Raw genomic sequence first — 13,710 nt, 5'->3', positions numbered from 1 at the left:
ATCTTAAGAGAGTTGAGCATGAGGTTGGGTTTCTCTCCATTTCTCTGAATTTGCACCACAGAAGGCAAAGTTGTGTCAATCTTTTCCTACCTGCCCTTGTTGAATGCTCTCCTGGACTGCCCTGGTTTGCCAAGGCCCGGATGGCCTGAATATCAAGCCTAAGCAAAGGTGTCTGTGCTCCCCTGGGTGGGGGGACAGTGTCATCAAGTCCAACTCATTTGAAAAACCACTCACAGAAGCAAACCTGGGTGCTCGCTTCGGCAGCACATATACTAAAATTGGAACGATACAGAGAAGATTAGCATGGCCCCTGCGCAAGGATGACACGCAAATTCGTGAAGCGTTCCATATTTTTTATCAGCAGATGAATGGATAAGGAAGCTGTGGTACATATACACCATGGAATATTACTCAGCCATTAAAAAGAATTCATTTGAACCAGTTCTAATGAGATGGATGAAACTGGAGCCCATTATACAGAGTGAAGTAAGCCAGAAAGATAAAGAACATTACAGCATACTAACACATATATATGGAATTTAGAAAGATGGTAACGACAACCCTATATGCAAAACAGAAAAAAGAGACACAGAAGTACAGAACGGACTTTTGAAACTCTGGGAGAAGGTGAGGGTGGGATGTTTCGAAAGAACAGCATGTATACTATCTATGGTGAAACAGATCACCAGCCCAGGTGGGATGCATGAGACAAGTGCTCGGGCCTGGTGCACTGGGAAGACCCAGAGGAATCGGGTGGAGAGGGAGGTGGGAGGGGGGATCGGGATGGGGAATACGTGTAACTCTATGGCTGATTCATATCAATGTATGACAAAACCCACTGAAAAAATAAATTAAAAAAAAAAAGAAAAAAAAAAAAACCCAACCACTACTTTTTTAGTAATCATGAGGAGTGAATAGAACTTTTGATATATCACCTTACACCTGTTAAGAATGGCTGTTATCAAAAAGATTAGCAATAACAAGTGTTAGTGTAGATGTGGAGAAAAGAGAACCCTCCTATATTGTTGGTGGGGATGTAAATTGATGCAGTAACTATGGATATGAGGATGGAGGTTCTTCAAAAAACTAAAAAAGTTTTGAACTACCATATCATCCAGAAATCCTACCTCTGGGTATCTATCTGAAGAAATGAAAAACAGTAACTTGTAAAGATATCTGCACCCCCATGTTACTGACAATAGCCAAACATGGAAACAACCTATGTGTCCATTAATAAACAGCTGAATGGGTAAAAAAGTTATGGTATATGTATACAATGGAATACTATTTAGCCATGAAAAAGAACAAAATCCTGTCATTTGCAACAACATGGATGAATCTCTAGGGCATTATGCTGAGTGAAGTAAGCCATATAGAGAAAGACAAATACCATGTGTAGCACTTATGTGATGCTCACTTATGTGTAGCATCACATAAATAAATAAACAAATAAACAACAAGCTATTAGATACAAAGAATGTGTTGATGGTTGCCAGAGGCAGGGGGTGGGAGTAGGGTGGAAGAAATGGGTGAGTTGTTTTTGCTTTTAGTACGAATAAACTGAATAATTAAAATTTAAAAAAAAAAAAAAGAAGCAAACCTGGGCTGCTGCTGGGGAGAAGCTGAAGAAAGCACACACTTTTCTGGGCAGATTATAAAGCCTGGCAACACAGCAAGCACTGGTCTTCAGAAATTAACTCCTGGTCTGAGAGTTCCATCTTTGTTCATAAGTTTGTGTTAGTCGCTCAATCATGTCTGACTCTGAGTGACCCCATGGACTAGCCCACCAGGCTCCTCTGTCCATGGGATTCTCCAGGCAAGAATACTGGAGTGAGTTTCCATTCCCTTCTTCAGGAGATCTCCCCGACCCAGGGATCAAACATGGGTCTCCCACATTGCAGGTAGTTCTTTACCATCTGAGCCACCAGGGAAGCCCATTCATAAGTTTATCCATAAGTAAATATAAGGACAGTCAAGGTAAGGTTAGAGTCCCAAAAAGGCCTGACCTTTCAGTCCAAATGGCTCAAGGTCGCAAGACCGTCTCAAGTTACTCCCTGGGCTGGGTTAATTCTCTAGAAGAGAAGAGTGCTTGCCCATGTGAATGGAAATAGCAAGGTTTAACAAGCCATCCAAATAAATGGCTGAAAACACTCCAGGAATTATACAGATTGTCAGGATAGGTGTTATTATTTCTTCAATAATGACTGAAAAAAAGAAACAGTCCTGCTATGTGCTAGGCTTTTTGTATAATCTAATGTTGCTATTATCATGATCGTTTTACAAATAAGAAAACAGAGACGCAGAGAGGTTAAATATTTTGCCCAAGGTTGCAGAAGTAGTAACTAGCAGAGGTGTAATTCAAATTTGGTTACCTCACTGGACCCAGGATCTAATGTGAATGACTTGTAATATTTGAAGGAAAAAAATCATTTTCAAAAATTTCACGTCAAAGTTCTGCACCACACAGAGTGGGGGCTGCTTTTCAAAGATGCTTTGCTATTCATAATTCCACAAAGCACGGATGTATGTGAAACAATCGTTCCCCCGACTGCATAGGTCTACTATTTATATGAAGCTATTTAACTTAATTACAAATAATTTAGGCTACAGATGGGAGCAAAGCGACATTAAGGATCTTGATTTTGAAATCGTTCTAAAATAGCTTTTAAAATCTAGGAGGCAAATTGTCTTTCCAAATGGAAATGAATGTGTGATGCAGTGAAGTCTTAAAGTTATTAGCATCTTTTGCTGAGCCCCCATCTATTTCCTTTGTCATTTACACGATGTACAGTCTTTAATTTCAGCTCCATGATCAAAGACATGAAACTGGAGAAGCTCACTATTAAAATCAATGGTTGTACTAGGAGAAAGGAACAGTGGCGACATGATGGCTGCTTCTCACCTACGACAAGGGGAGACCAGACTCCCTTAAATATTTTAGGCAGAGACCCCAGTCCAAGCTCTAAATGAGGAATGTGGAGTCACACACACATATACAAAGACATGCGTGTGCGTGCACACATGTGCACGCGCGCGCGCACACACACACACACACACACACACACACACACACACACACAGTGCAAGGAGACTCAGCCTTGCCCATCCCATTCCACCATACCTGTGAGAGCTCCATTGCTGAACGCAGTGCCAGGAAATAAGTTTTTAGGAATTCAGAGTATCACATTTCATAATTTGATTTAAATCAATTATCCCATCCCTCCCTGGAACAGGCACAAGCTACAAAAATACAAAATGTAAATGGAACCAGCTGCAGCAAAAGCTTTTTGCCAGGATGGATTTCAGTCAATGTAATCAGCCTCCTCTTCGAAGTATGTTACTGTTGAGACCCAGAGATTGCGTGAACTGCTTCCAGTGTCCTGGGAAGGACCAGGAGGGTAACCAATTATGGGAGGGAAGATATAGAAGGAGGTAATCTTCACTGTCCTGGCTTGCCTTTACCCCAAACTCTTAGGAAGAATTAATTCTCTCCTCTGGGGGATACCAGGAAACTGAGGTTGTTACTGGCAGCCTTCGAACACTATCCTTAATTTATGGATATTTACTAAACCACATAATCACCCTGAGTTATTACAGGGTCCAGCAGAGCCAAGGTCTGCAGCTCTGGGTGTGAAGATCAATTGGGAGAGGATTTGTGAGTGAGTGTTTATTAAGGAAGGCATGAGTGTACCCCACAGTTACTTAGGTTCCCAACATGCTGCCCAACAAATGGATCCCATGCGTACAGTTTGGCATCTTTCCATTGAAATCCTTTCCTGTAACTGATTTAAAATGATAATTCAATTAAAATAATTATTCTAATCAAACTTCATATCTTCTTGGCAGGTTCTATGGCGGCCTCTGTCCTCAATGTTATTTTAGCATTTTCTTTATTTGTCTTCTCACTGGGCTGACTTTGGCTCTTTGAATCTTTGGAAAAGTTTACGTCATTGGGTAACCATTGCACCTTTCTGGAGCTTTCTATTTAAGACAAGGGATGTGGGAAATAAAACGTCTTAAGAGAGATACTGTACTTAGAATTTTGACCAAATTGGGGGCCAAGAAATGACTGAGAATGATAGATGGATGTCTAACTCTCCTGTTCATCTAAAATGCAGATCTCATAGTGGCCAGCCAGTCTGTTAAAGCTGTAAGGGGAAGATGAATGGTAGTCCCATCCCTCTTACTCTTACAGTTTTTCGATTTCCTCATTTTTCTTTCAAGGGCTTTTGCACTCTTGAAATGTATCACAGTTGTATCAGATCTCAGGAATTCTCCTATCAGTTCAGTTCAGTTGCTCAGTCGTGTCCGATGCTTTGCGACCCCATGGACTACAGCACACCAGGCTTCCCTGTTCATCACTAACTCCCGGAGTTTACTCAAACTCATGTCCATTGCATCAGTGATACCATCCAACTGGATCATCCTCTGTCATCCCCTTCTCCTCCTGCCTTCAACCTTTCCCAGCATCAGGGTCTTTTCCAATGAGTCATTCTTCACATCAGGTGGCCAAAGTATTGGAGTTTCAGTTTCAGCATCAGTCCTTCCAATGAATATTCAGGACTGATTTCCTTTAGGATGGACTGGTTGGATCTCCTTGCAGTCCAAGGGACTCTCAAGAGTCTTCTCCAACACCACAGTTTGAAAACATTAATTCTTTGGTGCTCAGCCTTCTTTATAGACCAACTTTCACATCCATACATGACTACTGGAAAAGCCATAGCTTTGACTAGAGTTCTCCTATAGCTCTTCTAATTTTTGAAATATAATTATAACACTTGTCATTCCTTCTACACAACTATGTTGGAACGTAGGCAGAGCAGATCCTGTCAGTCCCATTTAAAGATGAATAAAAGCAACACAGAGGCCGCACACAACTGTACCAATACCATGCAGCTAATATTCTAAGGGCTGACTGCCACTTTCCAAGTAGAGAAACACAGCAATATAAGTAAAAACAAACTAATTCTATGTTTTAATGTTTTAGCAATAATAAAACGTGCAAGGACATTGGCCAGTATGATTTTTATCATGACCAACTTTTGTTTTAAGAAAAAATATTCCAGGTGCACTTTTGCCTGAGGGATGTCATCCTCTTGATCCAAAACACTGATGCCTGGGAGTCTAGCTGTGGCCTCTTCCACTTTTCAGCCATGCTACTGAGTGTGAAAGAAAAAAAAGGCCTGCAATTGAAAAGCTGGGCCCCTTGGTGCTATTTTAAGTTAAATATTGGACCAGGAGTCCAAGACTTCATCCAACAGCTCTGCCACTATGGTATGTGACTTTGGAAAATCATTTTTTATCTCTCTGGGTTTCAGGGTATTCTCTAGGCCTTCAGATTCTAGTATCTACTTTAAGCCAAAAGAGCTTTGAGATTCCAATATTAATCTCATTTGAAAACTATCTCTAAGAGAAAAACTGGGCTTCAACCAGGCAGCAGGCCAGTCTTGATTAGTAACTTCCTGGCAGAAATTTAAACCTCTTGATCCAAGGGAACTCCTGCTTATCACGTATTACAAGTATACCTTTAAAAAATAACTTCGCTATACCTTTGATGATCCTGTGATGGTATATAAATTTAGCTATTTTACAGATGGCAAAATACAGACCTGGAGAGATGTCTTGAGCATCTCATCATGGACCTAAAGGCAAGGCAAGGCCTGAAAATGAGGAAGAGGAAGGAGTCATGGGCCACAGATCCTGAGTGGAAAAGCCACTAAGAAGTTTTCCAAGGACTGGGAAAAATCAGAGGGAGGAAAGGGGGCTTGGGAAAGAGCATTAAAACATCATTCAAAAATAAACAAGGTGAGACAGAAAGTTTCTCCCAAACCTCACTCTTTTCCAAACTATTTCTACACAGGACTATCCATTTTAGGTGAACCAGCTTCCAGATGGGACCTCTTTACACATACACACTTTGTCCATCACAGCTGTATGTGGCTAACAGATTGAAAACAAATTCTATTTACATGTGTATAAGAACAAATTTTATGCACATATATTATATATGACCCAGTCCAAATTGCAAACTCAAGAAACCCATATTTTATGTATACTATTCTTCTCTTTTATTTCTTTTAAATGTAATTTTAAATGTCCCGAAAGACAAAAAGTGACAAACAGAAATAAAGACCCCCAACCCCAGAAAGTAACCAAAGTAATGGAAGTAAATCATCTCCTAAGACTGTTTTTATGCACAAAGCCTATTCAATAAGTGGTTTCTACTGTAGGAAATCGCTTGACCAGCTGGTCCATTAAATTCCTGGCTGTGAGTATCACCTGGGGAATGTGCGGAACATGCAGAGTCCTGAGCTAGCCTGCAGGTATTCTGATCCAATAGTTCTGAGTAGAAGCCCAGGGACATGCATTGATAAAAAGAACTCAAGCTGATCCTGATGGCACATGACCTACAGTCTGGTTTTCAGAACCACTGCCCTGGACCATTTCCTCTGACAGCTCTAACTTCTTGGTGATCAATAAGCTTACTTGTGACTGCTCTCATTTACCAGGACTCCTTAGACTAGTTTCTGATAAAATATGGATTTAGAGGAACAAGCAGGGGACTAAGAACCAGGAGGTGTGGATTATAGTCTCAGTCCTGTAGCAGATTATAGTCTCAGTCTCTGGCCCTGTACCAGAGTTGGATGGCTTCATTTCTCCCATAGTAAAATGAATGAATACATGTAGTAGTTATTACAGGGGGTGATCAGCATAGCAGCACCAAAATCACTTTCTCATTTCTAAATAACAAAAATAAGTAGCAGGCATTACAATAACCCTGGTGTAGTGCTTTCTGGGCCTTGTATTGGTTTACCTGCTAGGTCTTGAGTAGAAATACTCAGATTCATTAGTATTTCTCAAATATTCATTCAGAACCAAACCAAAGCAACGAGCCGGAAATGAAACATTTGAGACATCGGCTATCACCTCGCCTGGAGAGTTGGTGTGTCACCTCACAGAACTCATTCTATGCTAGAATTCACTAGAAATAGGAGTCATTCCGTAGCAGAGGCATGCACAACGCATGCAGATGGATTGAGACACAGCACAAACAAATAGACATTTGGCATGGGAAGGAGTAAGTCTGGCGCTCTTTGTGGAGATCTGTGGAGAAAGCAAGTTTTAGGTAAGGTCTTAACACGACATAATCTTTGAGTTCATGGGAAGGAACAGAGTCTTGAATTTTGGTTATTGTTTAACTTAGTCGGAGACCATGGGACATAAATTGTCCCACCTTTTCTGGAGAGGCTAGTTTTCTCTCCTACTGTTTATTTCAAAACTAGGCTGATGTCCAGTGTAAATATCCATCCACTCACCCACCCATCCATCCAACACTCTTCCTATCAACAACTGTGCTTCTCAGTGGGGATGCAAATAGGTTGATGACTTGGCACCGTTCTCCAATTTTACAAGAGAATCACAGAGTTCATCAGTGAGAGATTGTCAGTGGCCACAGGGACATCCCAGTGAGCTCAGACTGAATAATCTGGGAGCATTCTCTCACTTCCCTTTTTCTAGAGTAACTCATTCTGCCCAGGGGGAGAGTGACTGGAGAGAGAGCATGGGATTATGACTCAGGTGTGGATTCTGGAGCCCACCCTGACTCTAGTAACTCAAATAACTGTCAGCAGTGTGATCCTGGGAAATTTACAGAACTTGTCCAGGCCTCAGTTCCTCATTTGTAAAATGGGGACAATAAATTAATGTACAGAAAGCATGGAGAAGAGTGCCTATGAGCTCCACATGGGCCCTACGTAACTGTTCACTATTAAGATGATGTCTCTTCCTACCCTAGTTACCATCAGCTGCTCAAGAGCAGGAAATCTGTAGCCCCCCAACTCCATCACAGATGGGCACCCCCTACAAGAGTATATACTATTACTAAACACTCAACATGTGCAGGCTTTTCTGGCAGCTCCTGTTTTAAGCAAAGCAACATTTCCTTCTGACTGGAGGTCCATCATCTTCCGGGAGACAGAAAATAGCTGGTGAACACTACAGTCACACTCCTAGTCTGTCATGACCATCCTCAGGTTATTCAGCAGGCTCTTCCTTTCCAGGCTAGTCCATTCTTTAACACTGCCACACACAGGTGCTTCAGCCCCAGCCTTTTAATCATCTCTCTTGCCTGGCCCAGAGCCTGCCCCAATTCTCTGTTGTCCACGTTGCCTGGGAGAGCTCCAAATAGGACAAGCACACACTATTTTCCAAAAACATCTTCTCCAGTTTTCAGTTCTGACAAATGTCCTGGTGCATGAGACTGAAATACTTCTGAAAACAAGATTCTATATATTTTCTTACTATTTCCGTCACTTACCCTGATGGATTAAGAGACTCTGGATGGAAAGAAGGTGACTGTGCTCATAAGCGAGAAAAGGTATGTGAGCTGATAAATATCCTTGCCCACCAGGACTTATATCAGAGCTAGAAAGCAGGCTTCATTTCATGTGTCAACTCCAATCACTTGATGTAAGAGTTTTGTTAAGGAGGATTCTGAGTGCATGTCTCAATAAGAAGTGAGCTGTGATTAAATCATAGAGTGAGCCAAGGGCTCAAGAGTGGGGAACAGTTTGTGATATGGGCTAGACTTGCCCCAGATCCTTCTGACAGTCTATGTACTAACCTGGTGAACTAAAGCCTTAGAATATGCTCTATATATATACTCTGACTTGAAGAATACAGTAAGCCCTTCAGGTCAAATATTTCCTCAATTATTTTGACCTTTCAATCATCACTTTCAGGATTAAAAATCTTCAACAAGGTCCAAATTCACCTTAAAATGTGTATCTTGGAAGGAATGACCTAAGCTAGTTCCAGTTTATCACTACTTAATCTCAGAGTAACTAGCTAGTCACCTAGCAAGGACCTAAGGGAAAAGTATCCAGAACAACTAAGTTTTGACATGGGGGATGGAAAAGAAAGGAATCTGAGGCACTTTCTCAAAACACACACTGACAGGGTTTCCCAGTGCAGCCTGGGCACTCACTAGGGAACACGAGAGCATGCAATACTAGGGAGAATAATGAATGAAGTGTCACAGAATGAATGGGATTTAGCAAGATGGAGATGTCTGAAAAGCATACACCATCTGTTTCACAAATCTGACCATCCCTGGGCCTAGGGGATAACCGTGCATTTCCAAAGTACACAGAAAATAGGCAGGAGGTCAAAGGCACTCCTACTTACCAACTAGTAAAGGAAAACCTATTAAGTTCTATTCATCTACTAAAGGAAGAAATCCTAAAGAAGTTTAGGCATTCAGCTCAGTGTTTCAGCAAAGAGAATTGCATGAAGGGCAGGTCATCTCTCTTCCCTTCTAGGGTCTGTAGATCTTCTATTACTATATTTCACCTAGTCCAAGGCTGTTCACAAAATAACCACTCTAAAATCAAGATTCCTCTTAAAAATCAATGGCATTTCATACTTTAGACAACTTGTTTTTCTTTTCTTTATGGAACATAAAATAATGCATCTATTAAATTTGACGGCAAATGTGATGAAACATACTAAATTGGAGGGGGAAATTTAATACACAGGAATATACCAGAATCCTTTGCCACGTCTTCTCTTGGGTTCAACCACAATCAGTGCAGCCCTCCACACCTCTGTCTTGAATCCATCAAGTGTTTGTGGAGTCCCCAAGACTCCCAGGCACAGTGATTTTGTTTGTGCGGCTACTTGAAAAGTCTTGTCTGAAAGGGAAAAGGCAAGGTGGCCCTATTTATTTTAACATGTCTTCAGCTATTTTAAAGAGTTTTTTCTTGTTTCCATGTTGGAGGTCTTTCTACCAGTTTGGAAAAGTGCTCCCCTCCCTCAATTCCCCAAACGCATTAGTTAAATGCTAAAGCTTAAGAATTTTCTATGTGGCCTTCTGTTTCCATTAGATCAAGAAACAGCAACTAAGAAAGGAAGGAATGCTTTCAGAGTGTCACTTACACCCCTAGAGGCTCTGTACCACCCACGGTCTTCCCTTTCTGCCTCTCAAATGGATCAGAGCACAATTAAATATCAAAACTCACTCAGACACTCACAGTTTCTCCAGACTTTCAGACCAGCCTTTGCCACCTGGTAAGGCATACAGTTTAGCTGGGCTCTGGGTACATAAAATAAAGTTGCTGTTGGTGCCCTGTCAATCAACATCCAATCCCAGGCAAAGGCAGAGCATGCAGCCATGTGCCTGCCACATGTACAATGTTACTTTGCTCAGCCACCTTGGAGGGAGCAACAACTCCTCCAAAGAAATTCTCACAGTCCAGACATCTGACTCGGGGATCCAAGTAGGGGAAGGATTTGGATCAGGAAAGAGTTCACGGCAGGTACTGATATAACTCTGATCACTCCAGGCCTGACTATCCAACTATGCATGGGGAAGAAAAAAGAAGAAAAGAAGGCAGACAATAAAGAAAGGAAAGGAGAGAAGAGGGCAAGGATGCTCTCTTCTGGAAGCATAGCCAGAGGACCACATTCTCTAGAAGTGGCACTTCTCAGAAAATCCTTCAAGTACTATACTGACCTCACTTATGTTAAAAAGTACGGGTGAAAAGACATCAAAGACATCAATGTGAAAGCAAGAAGAAGCAAAGAGAAACTATGTGGGAAAACCTGGGGGCAGAAAGTAAACTTCTCTCATTCCCATGAACAATGCCACACAACAGCCATGACCCAGTTTAGGGAAACTGTTTAGGAGCCAAGGGATGGTGCTACACGTGCATGCATACATGCCAAGTCACTTGAGTCGCGTCCAACTCTGTGTGATCCTATGGACTGTAGCCTGCCAGGCTCCTCTGTCTATGCGATTTTCCAGGCAAGAATACTGGAGTGGGTTGCCATGCCTTCCTCCAGGGGATCTTCTCAATCCAGGGACTGAACCTGGGTCTCACGTCTCCTGCATAGGCAGGCAGGTTCTTTACCACTAGCACCACCTGGGAAGCCTCGAACCAAAGCTGAGAGTCATTCAGGTGGACTTTAAGAAGTTCATGTTCAGCCAAGGAGAAAAGTCAAGAAACTTAGCCACATTAACTAGCTTACAGAAAAAAAAAATTCATTAATATGGACTTGCTTTCCAGTGAATATAATCATATCTCTGTCTCTCAATCTCTCTCTCTCTCTCAACTACTTGGCCTGAATCAATGTCTGCTGGGTAAGTCCTAAAGGAGGATGATACCTTTGCCAAACCCTACCTCCCAGTGTTATTCCCCTTCAAGTTACATTTGATCATGTCTACAGAGTATTAAGACATTATTTGATTTATCAAAGGAAGTCACAGGAATGAAACAATCTTCAAACTGAGACTTTAGCAGAATTGACAGATGCAGTGGTTCCCTGTAGAACAGCTACGACCCACAGAGGAACCTGAATATCATTGTCCTAAATAATCAGGAATAAATTGCCCAAATTCTCCCACTTAAGGCCTATGAACACGTCTCCTTCTCTGGAGATTGTGTGAGAAGCAAACATACCTTCACTTGTCTGATCTACTCCTCTGTGATTTTCAGTGGGGAAGCACAAGCAACATACTCGTCGGAAAGAATATTTTTCTTCTTTAACTGAAAAAGCTTCAGAATTTCCTACATGTGTATAGAATTTTATACCATTCTAAGTGCTCTCAACTGTCATCACTTTTGACGCTCACAGGTATTAAAGCCCACAAGTGAGGTGTGTGTTTACAGCTGCCTTAATACCACCAAGCCAACCAGGAATCTCTCTGTACACCTTACCTACCAGTTATCATAGCCTCAGATGATCTTCCTCTCCATCCACTGTCCTACCCCTTCTTCCTCCCTAAAGCTTATTTCTCCTCCTGGTTAGTTCTGTCTCTTTTATAGCCTTTATTACTGTTGTTATACACACAGGTGTTTTCACTGCTTCTGAGGATCTTTATTGATAAGTTGATGTCTCCCTCATTTTCTCTTCTTTTCCATACCCATATCCCTGGATCAAATCATGCCCACATTTTTCACAACGGGTTTTGTTTTGTTTCCCCTTCACAACCCCCTTCTCTTGGCCATATCCTTTGGTACTTAACAATTGTTTTCCTTGTGATTTACTTATAGAATATGTACTTGCCCTTCCTCACCCTGGTTCTATTTCTGCTGACACAAAAATAACCATCAATTTCAAAAATGGAAATTATTTATATATAGAGAGAATTCTTCTACAAGTTTTCTTCTTACAAACTCAGCCTTTACTCTTCACCCTGCCACAGAATTTTAACATTGAAAGAGAACTCTCAAAATCTAACCCAAATGTCTCATTGAGAGATGAATAAGGACTTCCCTGGTGGTCCAGTGGATAAGACTTTGTATTCCAGTGCAGGGGATGCGGGTTCGATCCCTGGTCATGGAGCTAAGATCCCACATACCCTGGAGCCAAAAAACGAAAACATGAAACAGAAGCAATGGTCCAAATTAAAAAACAAACAAACAAAAATGTAAAACAAAAATAGATGAGCAAATGGGGATGTGAACCCAGGTTTTATCAGCTTTGGTCTTTGCAACACTTTGATACCTGGCCCAGTCACATTGCCCATCTGAGTTTTATTCTCATTAATTATTTGAGGTTGTCACCCAGTGGCCCAAATGTATTTTGAACTTGGTCAAACTCCATTACTCAGGTCCTTGCTCTTCAAAACTCCTCTTCTTACCCTCAAACCTGCTGCTCCTCCTTGATGAAAATACTACCATCTACCACATGTCATCCTTGATTTGGGGGTTATTCTGATTCCTCCCCTCCAACTTCCTCCCATCTCTAGCTCATCTCTTCTGCTCTCTTCTCTCAGGCCTCTCTCTCACTAGCCTAGTTCAGGCCACCAATAGCTTTTACCTAAATTACCACAACGGCATCCTAAGTGGTCTCTGGTACCATTCTCATCCATGTCTGATTGTAATCACATCTCCTTGCATCAGCCAGAAGGAATTCTCCAAAATAAAAATTTGGTCATGTCACTTTGCTGATTAAAACCATCAGTGAGTCTCCATTGTCATTAAGAGAAAGTCCAGTTTCTGAGAAGGGTTATAGCTATCTATGTTTTGACCCTTGCTTGTGTCCAAGTTCATCTTGGGCTGCTCCCACATCACATTTCAAACCAAACTTCCTTCAGTCACTTGGATGACTGACTTTCCCACCTTCCAGACTGCGCAAGGTATTTGCTCTCATTGCAAGATTTTCCTGGTCCATTTTATTTGGATAACTGGCAAATTCCTCTTCCCTGTTCAGGTAGCAACTGTAGAAAGCTTTCCCCCAGATGTCTGCATAGCTCAGGCTTACTCCTGCAGTTGCCAGCTCAGATGTCACCTCTTCAGGAAGCCCTTGCTCACCAACACCTCACCCACTCTCATGCTCCATCCTCTGGCTGTGAATTGTGTCTCTTCATACCTCCCCTTACAACTTCCTGGATTATAACTTTTGTGCTTCTTGTTGTCTCCGCCTGTCTCTGTCCTTCCCCAGCTTCCCCACCCACCACATTAGATGTTCATGAGAACAGGGACTCTGCTGAATCAGTCACTGATGAATTCTCAGTGCCTATATTAAGCACTTAGTAAATATTTGAGAAGAGAATGGTCTTCATGCTTAGCACAATACTTTGTTTATAGTAGTAGCTTAATTAATACTTGAAGGAGGGATTCAAAAAAGAAAGAAGGAAGGAAAAGAGGTTAAAAGCTTGGGAGCTCATAATGGCTTTCATCTTTCCTTTCTGTAACAGTTGCTACA

General features: G+C 41.7%; 1 non-coding gene across 1 annotated transcript; it reads left to right on the top strand.

Annotated features, from left to right (window-relative positions):
- Positions 1-248: 248 nt before the first annotated feature.
- Positions 249-355, top strand: LOC122442831. Its single transcript, XR_006269805.1, has one exon. It is a non-coding gene; the product is annotated as a U6 spliceosomal RNA (small nuclear RNA).
- The last annotated feature ends 13,355 nt before the right edge of the window (positions 356-13,710 follow it).

Source organism: Cervus canadensis, chromosome 5 (genome assembly GCF_019320065.1).
Source record: "Cervus canadensis isolate Bull #8, Minnesota chromosome 5, ASM1932006v1, whole genome shotgun sequence".
Taxonomy (NCBI): Eukaryota; Metazoa; Chordata; class Mammalia; order Artiodactyla; family Cervidae; genus Cervus; species Cervus canadensis.
The sequence above is the reverse complement of the archived record's forward strand: the minus strand, read 5'-3'. Positions and strand labels throughout refer to the sequence as shown.